The 25,004-nt window shown below is 49.5% G+C and overlaps 1 protein-coding gene across 3 annotated transcripts in view; it reads left to right on the top strand.

Annotated features, from left to right (window-relative positions):
* The first annotated feature begins 6,605 nt into the window (after nucleotides 1-6,605).
* The window catches only part of LOC146833387 (single-pass membrane and coiled-coil domain-containing protein 3-like), a 203,399-nt gene continuing 185,000 nt past the window's right edge, over nucleotides 6,606-25,004 (top strand). For 2 of the 3 annotated variants that reach the window (XR_014960575.1, XM_085601189.1), the window contains exon 1: nucleotides 6,606-6,754. The gene's annotated coding sequence lies outside the window, so the exon portion shown is untranslated. Of the gene's footprint in view, nucleotides 6,755-24,336; nucleotides 24,574-25,004 lie in introns of those variants that run through there. The other variant, XR_014960576.1, reaches the window with a different exon arrangement.

The following is a 25,004-nucleotide window of genomic DNA, read 5'->3' on the forward strand; positions in this document are numbered from 1 at the left end:
CGGGGGGAGCGCATGTGACTGCGGGTGGGATGGCTGTCTCTGCCCGTTGCTGGACGCCTAACTCAAGAAAGGTCCCCCCTAGCGCACCGGCTCCCGTGGGAGTGGGGTGTGTGCTCAATTGCCCCAGGCTCAGGCACTGGCACTGAGACCCCTTGCTGCAGGCTGCCCTGTGGCAACTCTGCTCGGTGACTGCCCCCCCACCTCCACCCCAAACATTCGTGACTGAAGGGGTACCTAGTACCTGCGCGGGTGGTGCTGGTCTAGCTACCCCCACACCACTGTTCGCTGTGTTGACCACGCTGGGGTTGTTAATCGCCAGGAGGCCAGCTCTCACCGCCGTCATGAAGTTCGTTAACGTGTCTGTGAGCTTACCCAGGTCGTCATGTGTGGCAAAGTTCGGTGGCGGCGCAGTGTTGACCAGGGGGGCCACTGGTCCGGCTGCGGGGGCAGTGGTGCATCGGCCACCAGCACGGCCACAGTCCGCACACTGCCCGTGGTGCGGCTCTTAGATTGCAGCGGCTCTGCTGGGAAGTCCTTAACTGTGGGCCTGCGAACCCTCTTGGATCTTGTGGGACCGTTCTCCTCGGCAGGTTCCTGACCCGTGCATGGGGCTGGCATGGCGATACGAGAATCGTCCGGGCTGTGCGCTATCAACAGCTCAGTGGCCTAAGCCACTCCTTTAGCCCTGACCATCTCCATAACGGCCGACAACTGCGCATCTTGGGAGGTTCCTGGCTGGGAATCCTCCACCTTGGACATCATCGAGAAAAGCGGGGGAGATCCCTGGCTATTCATTCGGACGGATCTGCGACAGCCCACCTGGAAGAGTAATTGAACTGTGAGCCCAAACCTAGCTGCTGGTGCCGGATCTGCATTCCTGTCCTCGCCTTCGACGCTCGGTCACAAGCCCTCAACCCCCTACTTACTTCCTGTAGTCGCTACACTCTTCCTGACGATGCTCGTGTGATTGTGTTGCCTGGGGAGGATCTTGATGAGCCCTGTGTGCGGATGATGGGAAAATTGTTAACCCTTGAACACAGTTGGTCTGCCGGCCGCTGGCACGGCTCCCAATCCCTGGCTACCCATCATGTCTCCTTTCCCCCCCTGAGCTGGTGTTGTTCTTGCGTACCCCCCAACCTTGCCCCCACGGCTGTGCTCCCCCCCATGCGTTACCTCTGAGAACACCTCTGCGAGAGGGCTGGTGCTGAACCCTGCCCTTCGGCGATCGTGCGGGAGCGCGAGATGTAGCTGGAAAACAAAGCAGCGCGGCGTGAGAAGAAGGTGGTGACTTCCACCACCTGACTACGGTCACCCCGGAAGGCCGCTTAGGTTGGCCTGGCCATGTGGCGTGTGCCCCCTGGGCTGTTGAGGGGACACACTCGCCCTGCGCCACACTGGTTGGCGTCTAACCGCCCTTTGTGCTACCTTGCTCCTAGCGGCTCTTACCCTTTGCCTGGGTGGTCCTAGCGAATCCTCAGGAGGGATGGTGGGGGGGGCATGCATCGATCCCTTCCTGCATAAACAAACAAATCACGTTAATACATTCGCACAGGCCGTAGCTGTCGCAACAAGGCAATGGTGGCATCCATCCGCCGGTGCACTGTGCAGGGCCGGCCATACACCGCGCCCCCCAAGATGGCCGGAGCCCAGCCTGTTCTGTGGTCCCCTGAATCTGCATGCGTGCAGCGACCGCGGATCCGGAGGGGTGGCGCCGTCCCAGGCAGCTAACAGGGGATGGGGACGCAGGCACGCAGCGTCGGGGCACTGGGGGGGTGGTGAAAGGCCAATGGGGGTGGAGGCCGCAAGGTGCCGGGACGAAACCCCAGGGCCTGAACACCTGGAGCATGCACCCTACCATTGAGCTCCTATCCTCGAGTGCCATGGGTACATTTGATACTTAACTTTATTTATTTATTTATTTTTTCTTTTGCAGTGTTTGGCCCTGAGTCTGCCAGAGGAAACTATCCCCCCCCCCGGCTGGGGGGGACTACATTGGCCTCCACCTATTGTGAAGGAATCGTTCAGAACAGGCACATTGGAAATCGAACTCTTAACCTTGAGAAAAGCATCTCAGACCTTAACCGTAAGGCCACAGCGGCTCAGGCTGAGCGAGCGGAGACCGGGGCAGGAGCATCTAATTGCAAGTCGGGTGGAGCGCTTGAATGAGCACCGTGTCTACAGTACGGAGTAAATATCCCTACCTTGAATTAAAGAACTACCGTTGCCTTTACTTAGGGCTGGGCAGGCAGGCATGGAAAGACCAGGGCAGGGACCCTAATCAACAGGGAGGGGGTCTAAGACCTAGGCCAATGCGACTCTTAAGTGGGGCGTGCTGCGCGAGCCCCAACAGATACCGCACTCGTGTCCGGGGAGTCCATAGCTTGCCGCACACATGAGGACACCCTCCCTCCTGGCGCTGCTCCGCCAAGGGAGGGTGCGCATGCCGCTGCAGCCCTGCCTCGGGTGCCCAGCGCAGGGCTGGGAGCGTCTACGTTGCTTTTTAAAAAAAATTTTTTAGCAGGCCTACTGGGTAAAAGCCTTGCCAACGATGCCTCACAATGGATGGGGTGCTCGCCCCCCCATGCAGCATCCCGTGGTGCCGGGGCGCCCCGCGCGAGCCCCGCCTCCAGGCACGACATGCATGGGGGAGCCTGGCCAGCAAAGCCTCGCATCTCGCCTTTGAAATCTCGGGGGCCCCACGGGAGGGGGGGAGAGTAGTGGTCCGGTCCGCGCGCTGCGAGTTATTCAAAACAGCTGCAGGGCGCAAAGGCAGTGCGGCAACCTCCCGGGTGGTACTGTGCGGTAGATGCGCAGCACAACCGCCCACACGCCGCACCCACGTCCCCGAGTCGGAGCAGCAAAGCCGCTCCATCCCGGGACAGGTAAGTTGCCATTCCCACCCCCTCCAAGCTATGAAACCCTGGGGCCCGAGATGCAACTGTGGGAATACCCGTTCGGCCCAGTACAATCTCAGCCCTCAACTCAGTCCCACGCTCCGCACATGCGGCCCCCGACCCGACCCCGGAATCCGAACGGTTCGTGGGGGATCGAACCCGTGCTGAGGGTTCTGGGCACTCAGCGATACTACCCGGGATCATGGCGCTAATAAGCTTGACCACGGCAGCTGCCCCCTTTACTATCGCGCCGGGCCGGTTCTAAGCGAACCCGTCCCGGCCCTGCCCCCGCGACCCTCGCCAGACCCAGCTCGTGGCCCACTAGTCGAGTGTGCCGCGCAGGCTTCCTCCACGACTCGGCTGGCCGCGGTGAGCCCGAGATGACAGGGCCAACGAAAATGGGCCCCAGCAGCCGAGGGGCAGGCCCCCAAAGCAGGTAGAGAACACGCTTGCAAGGTAAACACGGCGAGTTCATGTAGTGCCGCTGGTGCAGTGCGGACCCACACCGGGGCACTGCCCGGGGCACCCCCAAAGCAAGAGGTGCCCACCCCGCAGGCGACCAACAGCAAGCCCCAGACCCACGCACTGACCCCCGAGACTGAACCCAGCTCCCCCCGTCCCCGGCAGCCACCAGCCTAGGCTGGGCCGCCCCGCCATATATGCAACCCCAGATGGGGAGCTCAGGCATGGGGGGAGCAAAGCATGCACTCACCGTGCAAAATGGCGAACAACTCCCGAGGTCAGAGGAGAGCGTGAGGGAAGCGTGGTGCCCATGGCGCATCTGGTGCACAAAGAAGCAGAAAAAGGGGTGGGAGATACCTATGTACCCCTCACCCTGCCCCGCGCACCGGACGTGATGTGGGACACCTGCAACCTAAAGGGGACTCCTCCCCTGGCCAAACCCCCCCCCCCCAGGAAAAAAGCGGGTGGAGAAAAGTGTGGGGGTGGGAAGCCTGATGCCACTACAGGGCTGCCCTCTTGAGTGGTCCCCTGTGGTGGCCTCGGGCAGCCGCAGTCCCTCGCCAAGCGTCAGACAACTCGGGACAGCTCTATGAGACACCGCGCACGATGAAACAGGGCCGCAGGCTCTATCGGACATGAATGTGCAGTTCCAAAACGAAGCCACACCCACTGCGTATGATCCAAGTGCAGGGTGTCTGGAATAATATTGGGGTAAGAGTGCCCTATCCATGTTTAATTGGCGCTGTGAGGCGCAGGTTTTGGGTTTCCGGTGCCCGGGTTGTCTTAGCCCATCTGTGTGCGCACAGGACCGAGTCAGACTGCGGCACTCAGTCACTGCCGAAAAAACGCAGACTCGGGCCGGGTTGCTCTGGTGTATACTCTGGGTGTACTTGGGTGAGGGCGGTAATGGGGGCGTTCACATTCACACATCCAGTGTTCCAAATGTTATCTTAAAAAGAGGGGTGGCCATAATAACCCGAATTTTCTGGTGCAATCCCAGGTTTTAAGATCTTTCCTGGCGAATTCCAGTAAATTCAGCAATTGTTCCAATTTTCAGAGCGAGCCGGCATGATTAGTGACAGCCCTCATCTGTAAAGCAACCTTGTTAAACAAATTATGCTATGTGTAAACGAAGCGCTTATTTCCTCGTGGTGTCTTATTGTGTTTGTTTTCTTTGCTGATGAGATGTTTGCTGTGAGTTAACCCATTCTGTGACCTTTGCCACTTGTCACATTGTAGTCCTACTTCTGTGTATATGTATGGGTTGTCCCGATTTTTGTTTTTCAAAATCTGGCCCCTCTAACTAAAATACTCAGAGGAGCGCAACATTTCTGAGGGTTTCAGCCCAGCTAAACACAATCAAAAGCTTCCCCGGTGAACCCTGGAGATGCCTGCAGCATTCTGCGCATGCTCGAGTGACTTCAACTTGCCAGCAGGTCTACTCAAGTGCTCTCAGAAGCAGCTCAGCGCCTCTCCTGAAAGGCCTCGGGCATCTCGGCGTTTGTTCGGATGTGAAAGGTCACCGTGGTCATAGAGGGCTGTTGTCCAATTCAAAAGCCTCAGGGCTAGCGTGAAATGACTGAGTAAATCTAAATGAAACTGGTCATTCGGGTCTGAATGGTACCCGTCTCTTTCAGGGTGGCTCAGTGAGCCTAAAGCTCACCGGAAAAAAACTGCATGGTTGATTTGGTGATAACAAGTGTGAATCCTAGAACGGCCAATTGCGTACCAATAAATTGTGTGATGCTAACACCTCTCGTTTACAGCGTTAAGGACAAAGGTGCTATATATAAATGTTAATATTACTCTGAACACTAAAGTGATCTGTCGGTGCTGGTAAAATAAAGCGCTCACTGACCCATCAACTCTAGCTCATTCCACTACCCCCGAAAACTACCAACGTATAACCGAGGTGCATATTCTAGGGGGCTTATTTACAAGACCCTTACGCCGCAGGTGCGTCACTTTTAACATGGAAAAAAGCGTTGTACCTTCGGCGCAGGGGGCTTTTAAATAAGCCTCTGGGTGTTTAGGGTTAAATTTAATGTTACTCCACTTGTATGTTTATGCATGCCATTGTCTTCATTTATGCCTGTGGGGAATACATAGACTGCATGTCCCAGTGTATAGTAATTGTATAGCTACTCAATCCCTGGCAGCACAGCACCAGGAAAATATCGGCCATGTAGTGCGCTTCCCACCACTCATCTGCAAACTATTAACTGGATTGGTTTGGTTGGCCAGACTGACCGCTTACTGGGGTGGATGATATACTAAATTGGGTTGCAGCATCACTAGTTACCGAATTAAGAAATGACATGCGCTACTATTGCAAGTGCAGTGTTTATTTAAAAAAATTGTGTTTTCTGAAGCATACAGCCTTGCAAGGAAGATGGATAAAAAGATATTGCCACTTTGATCAGGCCCATAGATTTTAGTCCTTAAACCAATTGCAGTAGCCTTTTATGAAATATCGGGGGCTCTACTGTAGTCCAGATGTACTCCAGTTGAACCAAAGTCCTGTTTTCTCAAACATGTGCAGTTCTGTATTATAAATGGACTACGGTTGTAGCTTTGCCAAAAGTACTGAGTCTAGTGGGACTCCACACCATTAAGAACCCCACATGCCTCAGGAGTCTAGTAAACATCCATCTTACACAACTGCTTATTTGTCTGGCGCTGCTAAACACCTACTTAATGATGTTAAAACCCACATATCGGCAAACAGTTGTTTCTTAAAGGGTTACAAAAAGTCAGATGCAGGTTGGACTCACGCATTGGAAGGGGATCAAAAAGTAAACGTTGACAATTAACTGTCTTGTTACTAAGGACCAGTAAAAACAAGAGGACGTGGTAAACATGCTGTGAGAGTTAGGAAAGAAAGAAGAATATATAGAAAAGAGAGAGACAACCAAATGGACTCAATAATACACTCAGTAATACTTAGCTAAAATACAATACCATTAGCGAAAGCAAATGGCTTTAACTTAAACAAAGGCGAGACCTATTGCATTTCCAATGCTTGTTTTTTTGGTACTAACAAAGGCGAGACCTATTGTATTTCTAGTGCTTGTTTTTTTGGTACTAACAAAGGCGAGACCTGTTGCATTTCCAATGCTTGTTTTTTTAGTACTCGGGCCGAATTGTGGCCCAAATCCAACCCTAGTGCCGCTCTGTTGGATTTCCATTGTTCTTGTTTACTAGGAACAGAAAGTAGTCCGATTTACAGTAAATGCGCCCAGTGCTTTCAGTTTCATTCTGAGTAGAAAGGATGGAAAGCACCGTTTGTACGGTGGGTGGTGACGCAGAAGGTGGGGCACGGGAGGGAAGGTACTATTTAACAGATTCCCTCGTTCGTATCGGTTAATTCTGCGGACGTGACCTTGCAGCAGAGACAGGTAGAGGAACATCTACATCCAGCTTCGGCTAATGTGGGGGGGAGGGGGGGACGACGACGATGAAGGGCATTAAATGTAACCAGCTGCTCTGTCGTTCTCTTCCGCTTCTTAGACAGTCATTTAGTCTCTCACTCTGATCCTTTTACTCTCGTTTACGGTTTCAGTCCCTTCCCTCCCTGCCCATCTACTCACCGTAACTCTCTGCCTGCCCACTTCTTCCGCCACTGGCACTTCGCTTCTCACCTTCCCACCTTGTACCTCCACTGACGATTAGTATTTCTCTTTCCCTCACTGTTCCTCGACAGTCTCTCTCTGTCTTCACCCTCTTACTGCATTTACCACAGGCAGTGTCTCTATGTCTCTATTCTTTTCACCTTGTACTTTTGTTCTGATCAGGCATTTATTTCGATCTCTCTTTGCCCCACATTCGCTATAGATTCTGTCGACCACCTCCTGTCCCTGCGTTGAGCACAAGCACCGTGTTTTCTTCTCTCCCTGTCTTCCCACTCACCAGAGGCACAGTATCGCCGAACCTAGGTGCACAATAAGCGTGTCAGTCGGTTGTGAAATGGAAGGCAGAAGGCCTGCCCTTTGTCTGACCCTGTGCTGTGAGCCTTTTTCGCAAAAAATGTGTATTATGATTGCTGCGGGTAAGAAAGTCGAGGGAGGAGGGAGGAGAGCTCCCCGACCTCCCTGAAACCTAAGAAGAGGAGGGAGGGTGCATTGTACAATGGCATAGAGAGACGAGACAAAAGGAGGAATTACAGGGAGCAAGAGGGAAAAGAGCAGGGTGGTACTCGTACTCATCAACATTCTAAAGCCAATAGAAAGCAGGTATTAAACATGATAATGTGTGTAATGATGACATCACAGGACATTAGTGACCTGATCTTTCGGGTGGGATGATGTTGCCAATAACTACAGTCTACTTTGTAGTGTGGACCGCTTTAATGAAACGTGCTCAAAACGGCAATAAAATCCAAAGAAACTTGGCTCTACGCCATACAGGCGACCCAAAGCATTGATTGGCCTCACTATACATTTAATTAAATAACAAACACCCCTCCCCCAATGAGCCCACCTTTAAAGCCAAACCAATAAAAATCCGATCACACCTCATCACTCATAATTCCCCGCATCCATCCGCCTTGCATCGACCACTGTTGTCCTCCTCTCATTCCATAAATCTCCTTCCCCGCCTCCCCAGAATTCAACTGCATCTGAAAATTGACCCGTGCTTTCTTTTATGAACCTTTTTAACTGTTGTAGGAAAACTAACACCAGAAAACCCCCCACAGTTCTTATACCCCCCCCCCCCCCCTCCAACTAGGGAGAAACAAAACTTACACTCCTATTTGCAAATGCAGCATTCCCTGCCAACATACTCTTGATCTGCATCAGGTATAAATCCACCCCGTAAACAGATAAATGCACCACATCATCTCTAAAAAAACTCAGGTGCCTCATATATGATGTCACTGTGTTCCAAAAAGAAAAACCCCTGCACCTTGCAAAACTTTCGCAACTCCCACTTCCCTTTTCGGCTCGCTCTGTCGATGGCCACTGACCTGTTAGCTCCCCTCCATACTGTCTGTGGCATCAGCTCAGTGAGTAGCTCCCCTCCATACTGTCTGGGCATTAGCTCAGTGAGTACCACCACCATGCCTGACCGGGAAACAACGTTTACATCGTGGATTTTACTCTGCAATGCAAATACAACGCGGTCGTTACAACGACCGTGTTGTCACAATGCACTACCTTTACAACGCAAGTCGTTAGAACAACTTGCACTAGATGGCGCTCTAGGATAAGGAATAGTATTACTTACTATTCCAACACTTTTCCTAGTGTTGCACCCACTGGAGTTGGAATAGTAAATCATACTATTGCTAAATCCAGCGCGCCATCTAGAGCAAGTCGTTGTAACGACTTGCGTTGTAAAGGTAGTGCGTTGTGACAAAGCGGTTGTTCTAACAACCGCGTTGTGTTTGCATCGTGGAGTAAAATCCATGATGTAAAGAGATATATTCTGACTGACCATGCTGTCTTGATCTCTATCAAGTCCTGCTTTACAGCCTTTACTTCAGCCAAACCTTTCATCTTGACTAAGTCATTTTCTCCTAGGTGCACCAATAAAATGCCAGGGTATCCCTTGACCAAATCCCAAAATTTGGGCAACAGCTCGTGCCATTGCATGCCTCCTTTTCCAAACCATTTCAACTGTATTACTGTATCAGGCAGACCCAGCTGTCTTCTTCCCCGCCTTGACTCGGCATGCCTCACTTCCCACTTCCCAAAAGAGCGCCCGCAGATCCAAACCTCTATATGGCCTCTTTGTGGGCCCGCAATGCAACCTAGGAGAAAACAAACTCATGCTATTGATTGTCGTGCAATATTGACCCCAAACGGACACAGTGCCGATAGCAGCCAGATCACCAACACCCCACCTGCTGAATCTACCCCGCCGTCTAACCCCTGCCCTTAGCCCCTGTCGCCATCCCAATCCAGAATGAATGTGTCCCGAAATTCTTCACCTCATAGCTCACCAAACCCAATGCCTTCCACAGGACCTCCAACACCCGCGAAGCTGAAAGAACGCTCTCCATTCTCATACAGAAAAATCTCCTCCCAACTGCCCCTGTGTTTTCTCAACCTCACTGACCAGGCGCATGGGCAAACCGTCACATCAGGGTAAGTCTGCAATGTCACACAAAAACGCTTGGCTGACTGATCCGTCTTGGACTTTGGTATCCAAACCTGCGCCGCCCCCTGCTTACGGACCTCTTGCCAACACATTCCCCCTTGCGCCGCAGAGCCAACCACTTCTGTAACCCGAAAAGCCCCAAAAAACAACCACACCATAATGACAAAAAAACACAGCGTTTCCCATGCATCCAGACTCACCCTTGGCAGAGCTGCAATCAATTGCTTCAGAATCCGCAGTGTAATGGGCCGTCTCAACCTGTCACCCACCCCCTCTCCCTCGACCACCCCTCCAGGATGTGCTTCTCCATGTTGCCCGCTGATGGCTCGTATCCCCTCTCCATTTTCCTAAAAAGGCTATGCCAGCTAACTTACCACCGACAAACCCTTGTCGATCAAAGACATGATAGAATTTACCACATCATCCCGGCAGCTCAACCTCCATCCAAACTTCCCCGGGGTACTGCCCTTGACTGCAGAAACTTCTCCCACGCCAGACCATAAGATTTCCGTGTCGAATCCGTTAGTGAACTCAGGATCAGCTGCATCACTCGCTTTTGCCCACTGCCCACAAGTAATCCAACATTGCAGTCTTCCTCTCATCCGCTCTGGGGCCAAACCACGGAAGGTCGACCACTGAAATCAAGAGAGAGCATCAGCAATCGTGTATTGCTGGAATGTGTTGCGTCCTGTTGTGCCGCAAACATTCCAACACAAATACTCTCAACAACTGCTACACCTTTGGCTCCTTTGCAGACTGCTGATTGACCATGTCTATTATTGCCATGTTATCCACATTAAAACGGACTGTCCTGTTCGTAAAGTAGGCCTTCCACCATTGCTCAATTAGAGTGGTAGTTCGTAAACTTATCAGGGCTTCGTTTGTAGACCTATATTGTCTGTTTTTTACTCTCAGGCTATGGAGGCCCCTCTGTACTCGTAATTACTATTGGAGAGCGAGAGAAAGTGAAATCAGTTGCACTCTCCCACTAATGAACATTTACATCACATAGGCAACTGATTTGAACCGGGATTGTTTGGAACTGTATCCAATTCCCTTATGATAATAGGATGTCAGGTGTATGAATGAATGAATGAATGCATTTTATTGCTGGTTACTTAAAACCATAACATAAAACCTTAGCATAAAACAGAATTATAAAAATATCAACGTTTTAAAGGAAGGCAATGATTAAAATCCGTGGACGTCAAGCAGACTTGCATTTGACTGGGTCTCTATGTGGTGGAGCCGTCAGCAGTAATCGAGTCTGTTTGATAAATTTACCAAACGTGGCCATATGTTTTACTGTGTTCAATGTGTACAGTTGGTGAATCGCCTCCTTGGCTGTACGGGTGCCCAGTTGTAATAGGATTGGCCGTAGATAGAGACTGCGAGCTGTACGCAAGGCCGGGCAACAAAGTAAAAGTTGGGCCAGAGACTCGTGTTTGTAGTCACAGAGCCGGCAGCCCTTGGTCGCCTGTGTTCTCGGTTTGGTGTTGTATATTTCTTGAAGAGGCAGAGGGTGTTATCTGGATGCTAACATCCTAGATTAGGCTGCTCTGCCCACGGCCTGCGTAAGGTGATGTTTAGGATTGAACCCTTTTTGTAGCAGGGTTTGGCTTTCGTGCAGGCCTTTTTTATCCAACTGGCCCAGGTCTAGAGCACGAGAGTGGATGCGTACTTGTTTTTTAAGTGTGCATTTGATGGCAGAGTACTTAATGATCTTGGGGTTCCGGTTCTCCAAGGCTAGTTTGAGCTGGTCTGCTCCGGCTGCGAGGGCAGTTGACCATGGATTCCCAGGTTCACAGATTTTATGTTTTAAAACCGCCTTCATAGATTTCTCTTGGGCCGCTGTAGTAAGAAAGTAATATTTGCACAGAAAGGCCATCTCTTCCAGAGTTTGTTGATTCAAAGAGAATTCTAGGCGCACTAGTGTGTTTCGGGTGCACGCAGGTAGATGAAACAGCCTTTTGTGGGCACTGCAATGTATTTTTTCTAGTTCTTTCGTTAGTTTTCCAGGGAATGCTAATTAAGCGTAAGTGAGGGCGGGCATTAGTTTTGCGCGTAAAACTCTTCGGATGGCCGTCGTGGTTGGGCTGTGCAAAGTAGCTTGTAATTTGCAGAGGGCGTAAGTAATACATTTCCCTTTCATTTGAATTTTGTGCAGTTGAGCACTCGGGCGCCCTGATTCAGTGAGCCAGACGCCCAGGTAATTGTATTTTTGTGCGCTTTCCAGTGTCAGCTGGCCAAGGCTCCATCTTGCTAATTTCTTTTTCGGGTGATGGCCGAAGATGACAACTTTAGATTTGGATTGGTTGGCCACCAGCTTGTGGGCCACGTTGTAGATTGCCAGAGTCGATAGTGCTTTTTGTAGACCTATTTTGGTGTGGTCTAGAAGTACCAGGTCATCGGCATATTGAATAAGCTGTATCTTGGTGTCCCCGATCCTCGGCGTGGCCAATGTTGCTCCTGTCAAGGCTTGGCCCATGTCAGCGGTGTACAGATTGAACAGAAGCGGTGCTAGAACGCACCCTTGCTTTAAACCCCGATCTGTTTTTATTTTCTCTGTTGCTGAGGTATTGGAGAGTTTAATTCTGACCCACGTTTTATGATATAATGATTGTATTGCTTTCAGCAGTGCGGGGTTGATGTTCCAAAGTACCAGCTTCTTCCAAAGGATTGTTCGATCTACACCATCGAACACTGCTGAGTAATCAATAAAGCAGGCGAAGAGAGGGAGACCTTTGCGGATAACTGCTTGATGGACCAGATAAGAAAGGGCTATTATGTTATCAATCGTCGATGCCCCAGATCTGAACCCTGTTTGAAAGAATGGTAAGAGACCTTCGGAGCTTGCCCAGTGGGTTAACTCTACCAAGATGGAGCTAGCGTAGGCCTTGCCCTCGATGTCCAGGAGAGCAATCATGCGATAGTTGTTCGGATTGGATTTTGGACCTTTCTTGTGAATCGGATGAAGAAGCGACCCTCTCCAGGAGTCTGGCACATCCCCCAGGAGCCGGCATTCTGCATAGAGGAGCGTCAAAGTCTTGGACCAGAATTCTATGTTTGCCCTAAACAGGGAGCCGGGCAGGCCGTTAGGACCCGGGGCTCCGTTGTGTCTGATTTTTTTTAAGATTCTGGTGACTAAAGCTGTCTCAAGGTCAACTTTGAATTTGTCGGAAGAGTCTGATTCGCCAATCCCAGCGTAGTCGTCATTTAGGTGGAGAGTATGTTGGTCGTCTTGGTATAATACGTGACTGACCCAGGAACGTGAGTTTTCTCTGTGGATGTGACCTTGGGCGAGGGTGTTTAAATAGCTCCAGAACTCTTGAGTTTTACAGGGTTTTAACAGTTCAAAAATCCGCAGCCATTAGGCATCTGAGTGATCGCGCTTAGCAGCCCACCCCGTTTTTGAGTGACTTTTTGCGGCTGTTGTTAATTGCGTTTTGTCTTGGGCAGAGCCAGTTTTTCTGTGTGTTCTACGTAAGGCATTTAGTTTTCGGGCGCTTTCTTTGATAGCCGTGTTGGTTCCTGGTTTGTGGGGTACATACATTCGGACACAACCTGCTGAGTTGTCGCGGAGCACAAGGGCTAGATCTGGGGCTAATCTGTCCCATTCTTTTATAACACCCCCAGGGTTGGGACTTGATGGCCAGCCTTCCCATGCTTGTTTCCAGACCTCGAACTTGGTGGCAGGCACAGGCCCCCATTTGATTCTTCTCGGAAGGTTATACAGTTCTTCGCCAGTAGAGGACCCGAGGCAATTCGTCCTAGGGCAGATTTCCAGTGTGAGGTTCAAAGTAATTGTTAGGGCGGCGTGGTCGCTTTCATTGCGTGGGTGAACTATGTAGTTTGACAGTAGAGGTTGTAGATTTTCACTTAAAATGATATAGTCAATCGTTGTGTGGTTGTTGAAAGTAGGGGCTACGGCGGCCATTGGATGAGTTTTTAAGTGGACCACGTGGGCAGTAGCCAGGTTATATGATTTAATTAAAGCGTTGAAAGCGTTTGTTGCCCCGGAGAGGTGGCTTTGGGTGGCCCATATGTTGTGAGTGTTAAAGTCCCCAAGGATGATGGAGTCCAGTAGGGGTATTGCAAAAGTAAGGCTTCTAACTGGCTTATCAGCAGTGACCTAGAGTCCGTGGCCCCCTGCCCATGGGGGTTATGGTAGACACTGATTAAGAGGATGGGAAGTGGGCCATTGGTTGAATGAAGCCCTTTCAGAATGCCCGCCAGGAACAGGTGTGAGGTAAAAGGTGTTTCAGTGAATTCAATACGCAGCGAGTGCTTGATGTAAATCGTTATCCCTCCTGAGGGTCTTCCGAATATATTGGCTTTTATAGCTGGTTTGCAGAATTCGGCGTACCCCCTTAAGGATATGGGTTTAACTGCCCAAGTTTCTTGGGTACAGATTATGTCGGCACCTTCTAAGAAGTCCACTGCTGCTTGATTCTGAACTAATTTGGTTATCCCTGCAACAATAGGATGTCAGGTGTATTCTCTGTTAGACTTGAGAGATCCAGCGGCGAAGATTTTGGAGTAGACGCTCACTCACTTATCGTGACATGCTTAATCATTGTTCAATTATACCCTCACCTTCCTACCAACATGTTTCGGCCCTCTCCAAAATGAGGGTATAATTGAACAATAGTTTTTCAATAGAACCCTCAATATATTTTGTTTTTAACTCATACCCCAGGTACCCATGAAATAAAGTAATAATTGGGGTATACCTTGAGGTATTCTTATCATATCACCTATCTGGGTCCCTGCATATCCAGCCTTGCTTTATCTAAGAACTCCCATTACCATCTATGGTTGAGTCCGCCCTGGTAGTATCATCTTATGAGGGTGTGGATAGGCCCTAATGATGAAGCGTGTCACGATAAGTGAGTGTGAGCTCCACAGCTGCAGACCACCCTCCCTTTGCGCCTCCGCCTCAAATCCTGCAGCCTGAACCCCCACTTCCGCAACCCCACCTGATCTCCCTTTGTGTGTCCCCCACCTTACCTGGCTTCAAGATTGAGGCCTGCACCAAAGCCGTCCGTCCGTCCTGCTGCTGCCGGTCTCTCCTTTTGAGAAGAGGCTGTGCTTGTCGCCATGTCCTGCAAGACACCAACACTACCCCTCTGATTAGGCACACCCCGTCGCCTACCTGTATGAGGTGCTGCCCACCACTCTTTCTCACAGTCACCCCCTTCCAACAACTCATAATCATCCACAATCTCAACCTCCTCCAAGTCTTCCTCGTCGTAGTCAGGGTCCCAGTCCTTGACCCCACCATCCCCACTCTGCGTTGCGCACTAGTGCCTGGCACTTCCCCATCGTCTATTCCCCCATCTCCAAATTGCTCCTTAAACAAGTCCTGTGAAGGGTCGTATTCTTGCCATGCAGACGCACCATCCTGCCCACGGCGCGCTTGACTTAGGTCCCCCGACGTCCCAGGGCTGGTCGTAAAGACGCACACCCTGTCTTCGGGCCAGGGTTTACAGGCCGTACTAGATCCTCCCGACTGACCCTCCCACCACCTTTCCACCACACCTACCTCCAACCCTTGGTTGGCACTAATCTGTCCCTGCCCTGCCTGCCCAGCAAAACCAGGAGGAGGCATGTGGCACCACACCCACCGTCCTGGGCCCCACTCTGAAAAGCCTCAGCCCCCACCCAAACCATGGATCGAAGTGGGCGGGTAGGCATGACCACCACCCCAAAGCCCACGTACATATGCTCGCCGAGACCTAGAGGACTGCCCTCCTCCACCCAGCTGGTATTGACCTGACCTCTCCCCTTCCCTCATGACTGTCCTCCAGATCCAGGGAAAACCCTCCCACTCTTAGTGCAAGGGGCTTCCCGCTGGCCACCCTCTGCCCCTCAAGCTCCAATGGCTCCACCTCAGGGCTCCTAGCTTGCCCTACGCCTATGGGGGAGTAGGCGGCTGTTGCCTGGCTGCCCTTCCATTCTCCTGTTCCTCCCTCCACATGGCTCTGCTTAGCCAGGGCCTGCCTACGCAGACTCGAGAGGTCCAGCGGCAAGCCCTGTGCGGAGGATGCTCCACACTCAGCCACATCATGTTACCTGGCTCTTTTGCAGGCCACCAGCGTTACCGCACCCTCTGGCTGCACGTAAGAGGGGAAGCCTGAGCCACAAGGACTCCCAACATCCCAGACTGTCGCCAAATATCCCCACGGACGTCCTTGCGTTGTACCCTGGAGGAGTGACGGCGCCCTGTTAGACCTACTGGCGATTGTGGACCTGAGCAACCGGGGGTTGCCTGGAATATCCGCCCCTTCGGGGGCGTGAGTAAGGGGGTGGACTGGCGGCCCACCGGTGGGAGGGGTTAGCCCCTCCCCCAAAATTATTAAGCACCGATTGGTGACGGCCACGGTGTAATTTGGCTGATCAGGCGGGCAGGGGTTGCCTGCCCTTGGATCGCCCGTAAGATAACCCACCATGTTGGCATATTTTTTATGCAAATAAACCTGCAGCAATTTTCTCCACAAACAAGGTGTTGTGTGCTTTATTTCCAAACAATATTGCTATATGTGGGATGGGGAGTGTTGCTGATATTGGCACTAAGGGCCTGAACCTGGGCTGCGCCCCGCCTTCCGTGCCGCGACCCCTGCTGCCACTGCAGCCAGGCACCCCGACTGCATCGCATGTAACTCAAGCCGTCATTTTGCGTCCCTGCCCAAGCCGTCCCCGCAACCAGAAACACCCTCAACCTGCCTCGGCCCAACCCTGCACCTTGCCCCCCATCCTGCTATCACGCAGAGCCTCGGGCTGAAACAGACGGCCAGCCCGTTTTCCACCACCCGCACCCAACCCACCTTTCTGCATCGTGAGGGTGGGGGATGCCCAAGCGATGACCGCTGCCACCACTCCACTCGCTGATCTCCGTTTTGAGCGCTCCATGGGGGCTATGCCTGCCTGTGCCAGCGCACCAGCGACCAGCAAATCGGCTCTGCCCGCTTGCTGCAAAACCAGAAGTGCCTGTTGGACATCAAGCGGGACAGCTGCAAAACCAGAAGTGCTTGTTGGACATCAAGCGGGACAGCCATGCTTCCTCCACAAACTCACCTTCGGACACCAGGACAACCACTACACTGCTACAACGCTAGTTCTGACCCTGCCAACTAGGTCATGATAAATCAAAATGGCACCTAAACCCTATTAACTACCAGCCAAGGACCTACCTAAGCCCCGCCCCTGCACCCCTGGCTAATCTCTATGCCCTTCGCACTCGGACCCTACCACCTGCCCGAAAATTCCGGAAGGATAGGGCTTTTCGCCCACTCCCTCAAAATCTTCATAATCTGACACCGACATCATAGATGCGACTTTACACAAGTGACCTAGATCAGTCTAGAGGAAGAGACTGTGGCTTTTTTATACAGAGAATGTCACCATGGGTTTGGCTTTCTGTGCTAAACTGGTAGAGATGTCCCACTGCACTACAGAAATATGGCATAAGAAGACGACTGCCATCCAGTGTGCCCTTTCAGAGCCCTTTTGTTGCTTTTGGACCCTGAATGGCACCATGCGTCACCCTTCCACACTTAAAGTCAGTATCTTGTGTTGTGATTTGCAGAAATTTTATGAGTAGAGAGGAGGGGGAGAAAGACTAGTCTGAAAAGGGCAGCAAAAGAAGCGAGAAGGAAGATTAAGGCATAGGAGGAGACAGGGTAGGAAGAGAAGACAAAAGGAGGAAGAGAAAGGGAGGTAGTGAGCACAAGGGGGGACAGAAGAGGAGCTAGAATGAGGTAGAGTGAAAGAGGGGATGGTGGGAGGTTTAGAAAGGGTAGGAAATAAGGAGAGAAAGCGAGTAAAGCTCAAAAAAAGAGAGAAGAGGGAAGGAAAGGAAGAAGATGCAAGTAAACTCAAGCGGGATTTGGAGGACGATTTTGAGGAGGGCGCAGAGCAGCATGGAGCAAAAGAAAATCAAATATATTGATAGAGAAGTGATTGAGAAAAGGATGAGAGCAGAAGAGATGGGCAAAGGAGATGTAGAAAGAACAGCTTCCCAATGTATACTTACAAGTGTGCGAACAAGGTTGTCGGGAGGAGGAGATATAGAAAAGATAAGGAAGGGAGCCATCAGTAAGCTGGAGAACCCGAAGAAGGAGGAAGTAGACGAGGGTGGAAGAGAAAGGAGGTGAGGGTGTGGAGAGAGAGTAGGAGAGGGAAATCGGATGATCTGTAGATCAGAGGCGCAACTAGAGCCAAATTTCGGGGGGGGCTGAGCTAAAATTTCGGGGGGGGCTGAACTTTAAGCAATAGGCAGAGTGGAGCTGCAGGGGCTCTTAGAAGGGGTGAAACAACAGCAAGGCCTCATTAACATGCAAATGGTCTTTTAAAGACCTGTGAAGTGCTCGGGTGCGGCTGCTTTTTTGCCCGGGAAGGTGTCTCATCCCGGGCTGCCACACACGACGGGGGGGGCTGAAGCCCTTTGAGTCCAATGGGTGTTGCGCGCCTGCTGTAGATACCAAGTTAGGGAAATGGTGGGGGGAAGTGAGGAGTAAAGAATTGGGGAAGTGGATAAAGGAAAAGAGGCCAGGTGGACAAGGTAAGCACAACTTGAGCGGGAGAAGGGAACAATGAAAGCGGGCGCACGCACAGGCAACAAAGGAGGAGGGAAAGGAAAGAAGCATTTAGTCGGACATTGTAAGAAGAAAGTTAGAAAGCAACACAGGCGACATCTAGAAACTAAAGAAGTATGAGCTGGGAATCAACAGTCACCCAGTCAGAATGACTTTCTCCCTTGTATCCTGTACAACACCTTTACTGTCGCATAACCCTCTGAGTTGCACCGGACCCTGTAGGGAGAACAGAATTGTCTTTTCAGAGCGTTTGACCGCACAGCAGGAGAGCCGCCCCTCTGAAACTTCAACTGCAGGATATATTCCCAGTTTAAAAGTGCACCAACCAGTGTTGAATCAGAGCTAAGGGAAACAACACATGGCAGCAGTGATACAGGAAAAAGTTCGGAGGGAGGGTGCTGGCATCAGTGTTGCATCACCAAAGTCAAAGGGACTGTAAAAAAAACACAAGCGTCCTACAAAGAACAAGTCTAGCAGATGAGCCACACCAGTTCAGCAGGAGAGTGGTAAGGGGGTGGTATGTAGCCAGTGGTGTATTTTGGAGCACACTGTTGCAAATATATCACTAACGCATGGTGTGGTAACACCTTATTATTTACCGAAAGCACTTTAGCCAATGAAATAGTATTGTTATAACACTTTTTTTTCCTTTAATCCATGTGGCACACCAGATTACGCTGCTGTGCACCATGTAAAAAAAGACAAAGACATAGACAAATGACAAAGCCAATAGATATCGCAAAGGGGAAACCTGTTCGCTTTGCCAGTGCTTGTTCGGTCTAGCTTCAGACAGCTGTTGAAATTTGTCAGAGACCTTTTTACCAATACATATACAGACACTCACATGCATATAAATAAGACATAAGACATATGTTACAGAAGAGTCAGCCTCCTTCAGACATTGGCTGTTGGCACTTTTTATTCATCATAAAATACTTTATTCTGTATTTTGTCGCCCTAAAAGTACAAAACACATAAATGAATACAGATCCAATGAATAAAAATCGGAAATACAAAAAAACGCATTAAAAGCACTCTTAACAAAATGACAGATTCGTCCCTATAAGAGAGGGTTTAAAATCATGAACTAAAATGCTTGTGCTGCATCTCGGGAATAAGCTAAGGAGGACCCAAACCTACAATTGTAGTTAGGGTCATTATATATCATGAAGTAAACTAACGATGGGTCGAGAGAGAGACCTGTACTCGGAAGAATAAAAACGACACAGAAAAAAATGGTAAACGGCGTTTACTTAGCAGGCGTTACTTCGCATGCCGTTACTACGCGGACGTTAGTACGCACGCGTTGTTACTTAGAAAACCTTTACTACGCAAGTCGGAACAGCGACTTGCGTTAGGGGGGGAAGGTGTTGGATTTAAAATCCAACACCTTCCCTAGTGTCCGCATAGACTGGAGTTGGAATAGTAAATTATACTATTCCTACATCCAGCACCCCCTACTGTAATTCGTTGTTCCGAATTGCGTAGGAAAGGAATGCGAACTAAAAACGCGGTCGTACTAACGACCGCGTAGTAATGGCATGCGTACTAAACGCATGCGAAGTAACGTCATATATTCGAAAAAATACAAAATAAGAACAGTGTCAAAATACAAGAAAAGCATGGACAGACGTTGTCAATAACTAGGTAAAAAGCAAAGCTTCAGGCAATATCAATTTTAGGTAGGGGTTCAGGCCTTCACTTTACATCTGATACACCAACTTCAGTAGAGATTTTTGGACACTGCACAGACGATTGTCTCTTTGGACTCTGTGTACAGGAGCGGTATGGCATCCTGAGGGTGTCTGCAGCCCAGTTGTTTACATAAAAGGATAATCCAGGTTTTTCTGGGCCGAGCGTAGAAGGGAAAATGTTATTTGTCAAGGTTTCCTCAGCCTGCTGACATGTTGGACATATGGTACCCATGCAGGAGCAGGGGTTCCATTTTGCTAGAAGTGACAATTGTCAGAGGGTGCCATATCGAAATTTGAGGTACATTTGCCTAGCGGCTGTTGGGTTTATGTAATCTACAACGGACTTGAGCGCAGTATCAATTTTAAAATATAAAAAATTACCACTAAAAGACGAACCCTCTGGGATGTTTCTTATTTCAGCAACATGCATATACTCCCAGAAAGCCTTCTTGAGGGAGGCCCTGGAAAGATGTTTTGTGGTAAAGGGCAAGGACCAAAATTCTCCTAGACCGAGTTGGAATAAAAGCTTTTTAACATAGATAAACCATATGATTTTGCCAAACACAACAGAGGAGACTGCATCCTGGAAGGAACTATAATAGTCCTCCAGGTCTGCCAAGTACTTAAGTCTTTGCCAGAATAATAATGGTCTACGTTAGGCCTTATACTTCATCGGCTTTAAGCCCAGGTCTCGTCGTGGTAGAATCAATAGGGTATTAGTTGGGAAATTGGTTAAGGGTCTTTAAACATATCCTCAGCCACCCCCAGCAAGGACAGGTTTATGTTGCCCCACACTTCAGCCCCACACAGTGCGCTACCCTCAACCTGTGCTTGGCAAACCTTTACAGCAGGAAATATGCACATGGCTTGTGAGGCCCTAAACAATCTTAAGATAGCAGCAGAATGCTGAGTAAGGTTCAGGCTACTTCTCGCAACCTGGGGTAATCAAGACAATGATCTAGTTAGCTTGATCCCCAAGGAAACAAACTCTCTAGCGGACTGCCGTCCAAAGTTATCAAGCCCCTAAAAAACTAATGCGGGTTGATGACAATAAACTTAGTTTTGGAGTGAATGATCACAACCCATGCTAGCTGCAAAAAGCCACAAACTTGTCCACTCCAAGTCGGAGGCCACTCAGGGTCTTTGACATCAGAAGGGTGTCATCAGCGAACAATAATAGTGGAATCTGGCGACCAGCCAGTCAGGGGGCATGATTTCAGATGTCCTCTAAATGAAGCACCACATCATTCAAGTATAGAGAGAATATTGTCGGGTAAGGACACCCCCCTGTCGGACTCCTTTTTGAATAGGTATTTGTTCGTTGAGCTCCCCCCCCCCCTTCCCCATCTAACTTTGGCAAACGTGTCCTCATGTAGATAAATTAGAACATCCAGGAAGTCATGTGGAACACCTTTATTCTTAAGGACCTCCCAGAGCCCTCCACGTGGGACAAGGTCAAAAGCAGATTTTAGGTCTACAAAGACCAGGTATGGGTGCGCTTTTCGAAGGAGGACTGTCTTACAGTAAATTAATAGGAACCTAAAACCTGGTCACTTGTACTGACCCCTTTTCAAAATCCCACCTACAAGGGGGAGACAGCCTGATGGTTCTCCATCCAACCTTCCAGATTCCCTAAAATTTGCCTCGACAAGACCTTTTGGGCCACATCAATGAGGCTGATTGGTCTATAATTTAAAGGAGGGTCTCTCTGGGCCTTTTTATGAATGGAGACAATCTCAGCTGCCTTACAGCTACTGGGGATATTGGCCCCTTGGAGGATGCCGTTGGATAGCATGTTGTAATACAAAGCCCAGCCATCAGTACCCGCGAGAAATAAGTTACCTGGCTTTGCTCGTTGCTATGGCTTTTAATGCACTAACAGTCTCTCTCAGCTCCAACTTAAGAAGCCAAGGTAGAGATAAATTATCCACCCTTGGCTTGGAAGTTCTATCAACATCTGACCTGTGTTTTTAGAGGTCCCGTAAGTGGGAATACCAAGCCTTGGGACAAATAGAGTCATCCAAGAGTTTAGCTGGTTGTTGATCACCATTGGCTACTAACTTCCAAAATTTCCTGTTGTCCTTATGCGCGGCAGCTTCATATACATTTTACCAATTATTGATCCCCGATTCTTCATGTGCTCTTATTTGAGTCAGCTTGTACGTTTTTCTTTTAGCCCGTATCAAGTTGGAGTCCCCACGGGCAAGAGCTACACAGAGCTCATCTTTCTTATCGTTACAAGCTTTCTTATTCCAGGTGCACTCAGACATAGGGCAAGGGCGGGCAGGGCCAAAACGGTGCACAAAGCACTCCCCATGCTACTTAAAAAGGTCCCCAATAATGTTTATAATGTTTGAGTACCACAGTTCATGGCTACTCTGAGCTCAGATTGACTTTTCCTGTTCCAGAGCAGCATCTCCTAAGGCTTTGGTCATGTGGTCTCTGATGTCTAAGTTTGCTGCTACTTTGTTTCATTTGATTCTAGCTTATCATTTGAGGGACCCATATTTTTGCTTAAAGATACCGGCGCATTCCCCCTGAGGTTAAATAAGTCTTTTGAGGAACAATGAAGGGCATTATGTTCTCTGTTATCCCTGCCCAGTATGTTCAAATTGGCCAGGTTGCCCCACAGCTGCAAAGCCATTAAGAAATAGTCAGTTGTACTTGTATGACCTAGACAATTGAAGGCATGAGCCGCATGTGGATCAGAGGCTGGGCGTCCATTGCAGGCCCTCAAGCCACGTTATAGGGTAAATGACATGAGCAGATAAGCAGCACTTGTGCAGAATTTCACTGGATTAGTAATAAGTGTAGGGATTCCCCATGCATCATCATCCTCACTAATAGGGGAACTACACCCTAAGTTCATCGGTTCGTATGTTGTGTTGAAGTCGCCGGCAATGATAAGAAAATCATGTGGGTCGAAGGGGGCCCCGTGCATGCTTAGATCACTTATTACCTGAGCCTCCCCCCTCCCGCTACCTGATTGTAAACATTATGAATGTAATAGGAGCAGGCGTCGGCCCTGGTGATAGATATGCCCAGGATGTCATGTAAAATAAAAGGCTACATAGAAACTTTGACATGAAGGGCCAATTTAACCCGAATAAGGAGGCCGCCTGACGGGCAGCCCCTCCCTATAGAAAGGGCAGGTATGTGATATATTATATAACCAGCTCTATGCAGAGGGTCTCGAGACCAGGTTTACTGCAGGAGGCACAGGTCAAATGCAGCAATAACAATCCCCCAATTCGGGTCCCTTAATTTGGACTTGATCCCTGCTATTTTTATTGGTTGCCTTTGGCTGGGTGGGCTGCCTTAAAGCAGTGGCATTTCGTCGAAGGTTACATGGGGCTTTAAGAATTCCCCTGTGGGAACCTGTCCCCTGCATGTCTGTGCCATCCCTCACAGCATGCATGGGGCCATCTTTGGGGGCAAAAAAGGACATTGGCAAAGCCAGTAAGCGCTCGGTACCAAAAGAAAGACATATTAGGTTTGCCAGTGCTTGTTGGTTATTTGAGTGGGTGAAATGTGACAGCCAGAGATGTAAAGGATGTGATAGTGGGGAGATTTTAGTTTACTGGCGTTTTCTCATGTAGGTCCATCATCAGGGTTTGCCAGTTTCCTTTGGTGGAGCCACACCTCACTACTCACCCTCATTTGGAAATTGTCACCAGCATTGGAATTGTCTCACCTCTCCCAAAAGGCCAAATGCTTTCCTTAGACTTTAGTAAGGTTGCCGGCTCTCTTCTCTATTGACTTCAGTTGGATTGCGCTGGTATAGCCGTATGGGGTGTATTCAGAGGCTGGTGAGGGCGGAGGGGTCAGATGATATGAAAGCGTGGGAAATAAGACTAGACAAACAGTGAAGGTGATGGATGATTGGTAGGGAAAAGAGAGCGAGTGCGGGTTGGTGCTGTGGGGTTTGGGGCGGTACAGGAGCTGTATTTTGATGGTGTGATGGGGAAATTATGCAGGGAAGTGGCATTTCTCTTGTTTATCCCGCCTGTCTCTTTTCTTCTCTTCCTGTCTTTCCTTTCACCACAAAGTTCCCCACTGCTCTCTATCAAGCCATATCCCTCCAATCACCGAAGGCTGTGCTTCTCCTGCTCACCCTCTTCTTCCCTTCACTGGAACCCTCATGTCACCCTCCTTATCCAGTCTCTCCTTTGTCACAGGTTTTCCCTCTTACCATGTTCCTGCATTCTTCACAGGCTCCCTGCCTCTGTATTTATCCTTCACAGTGCATTTCTCACTTTCTCTGTTTCTGCTCTCACTGTCCCCGTATTCTTTGCGGGGTCTCTGTCCCTGAATTCTTCAAGGGTTCTCTCTCTCCTTTCTATATCACCCTTTATCGTAGCCTGATTATCTCTTTTCAAGAGCGTGCGTTTTCAATCTTTAAATCGGCCCCCGTAGACTGGTATGGCCTAATCAGTAAGAGAAACATCTTCTCCTTTCAATTTGTCCAGACCATATTAAAGTTACAATAATACTGTAGCTCTGAAGTCAACATTTACTCCAGAAAATAGTTTTTTCGTGACTGTGTTCATTGGACACTAAATCCAAGTAGGGGTATTTCTCTCATAGTCAAACGTGGCAATGGGAGGAGCGGCATTAATACCTCCTCTGAGTTCCTTGATTGGGGACCATTCAAAATCCCACCATGGCAGCAGAAGTCCAGACCTCTACCCAATTTCCTTTCTTGCCCTCTGATGCCGGACATCAGTACGAAAGCTGCACAGGAGCTTCATGAGAGAGTGACCTTCACTGAGTCCAGCTAGCTGCACTCTTACCACCCACCACCTCAGAGCATAGGTTTCTATGGTAAGAGACTGAGTATGGGATCTCATGTCTGGGCGAAATTTATAATGAGAAAGGAATTAAATCATTTTAAAATCTGCGTATAATCTATAAGTTACCAATAACCTTTTTTTTTTAATATTTGCAAATAAGAGACTATTTGACTACAAGTTTTGTTGCAAATGAGTTTATTCAGTCAAATGTCTGGGATTGCATATATGGAGGAAAGACCAAGTCTTTAATAGGTATGCTGTATATACATTTATTTAGTTTTAAATTAGATGGTAGTGAAAAATTAGCCGAACGCGGGAGTCAAACTCTGGGTATAGTGGTCTCTCCTAGTATGATTAAACAAGCACTAGCTAATTTAAAGGATTCGGTGCATTCCGTCAATCTGCAACTCCAGCAACTACGTACTATTTGTATGCTATATTATACGCCGGCTAGAATAGCTA

Source organism: Triturus cristatus, chromosome 4_2 (genome assembly GCF_964204655.1).
Source record: "Triturus cristatus chromosome 4_2, aTriCri1.1, whole genome shotgun sequence".
Lineage (NCBI taxonomy): Eukaryota > Metazoa > Chordata > Amphibia > Caudata > Salamandridae > Triturus > Triturus cristatus.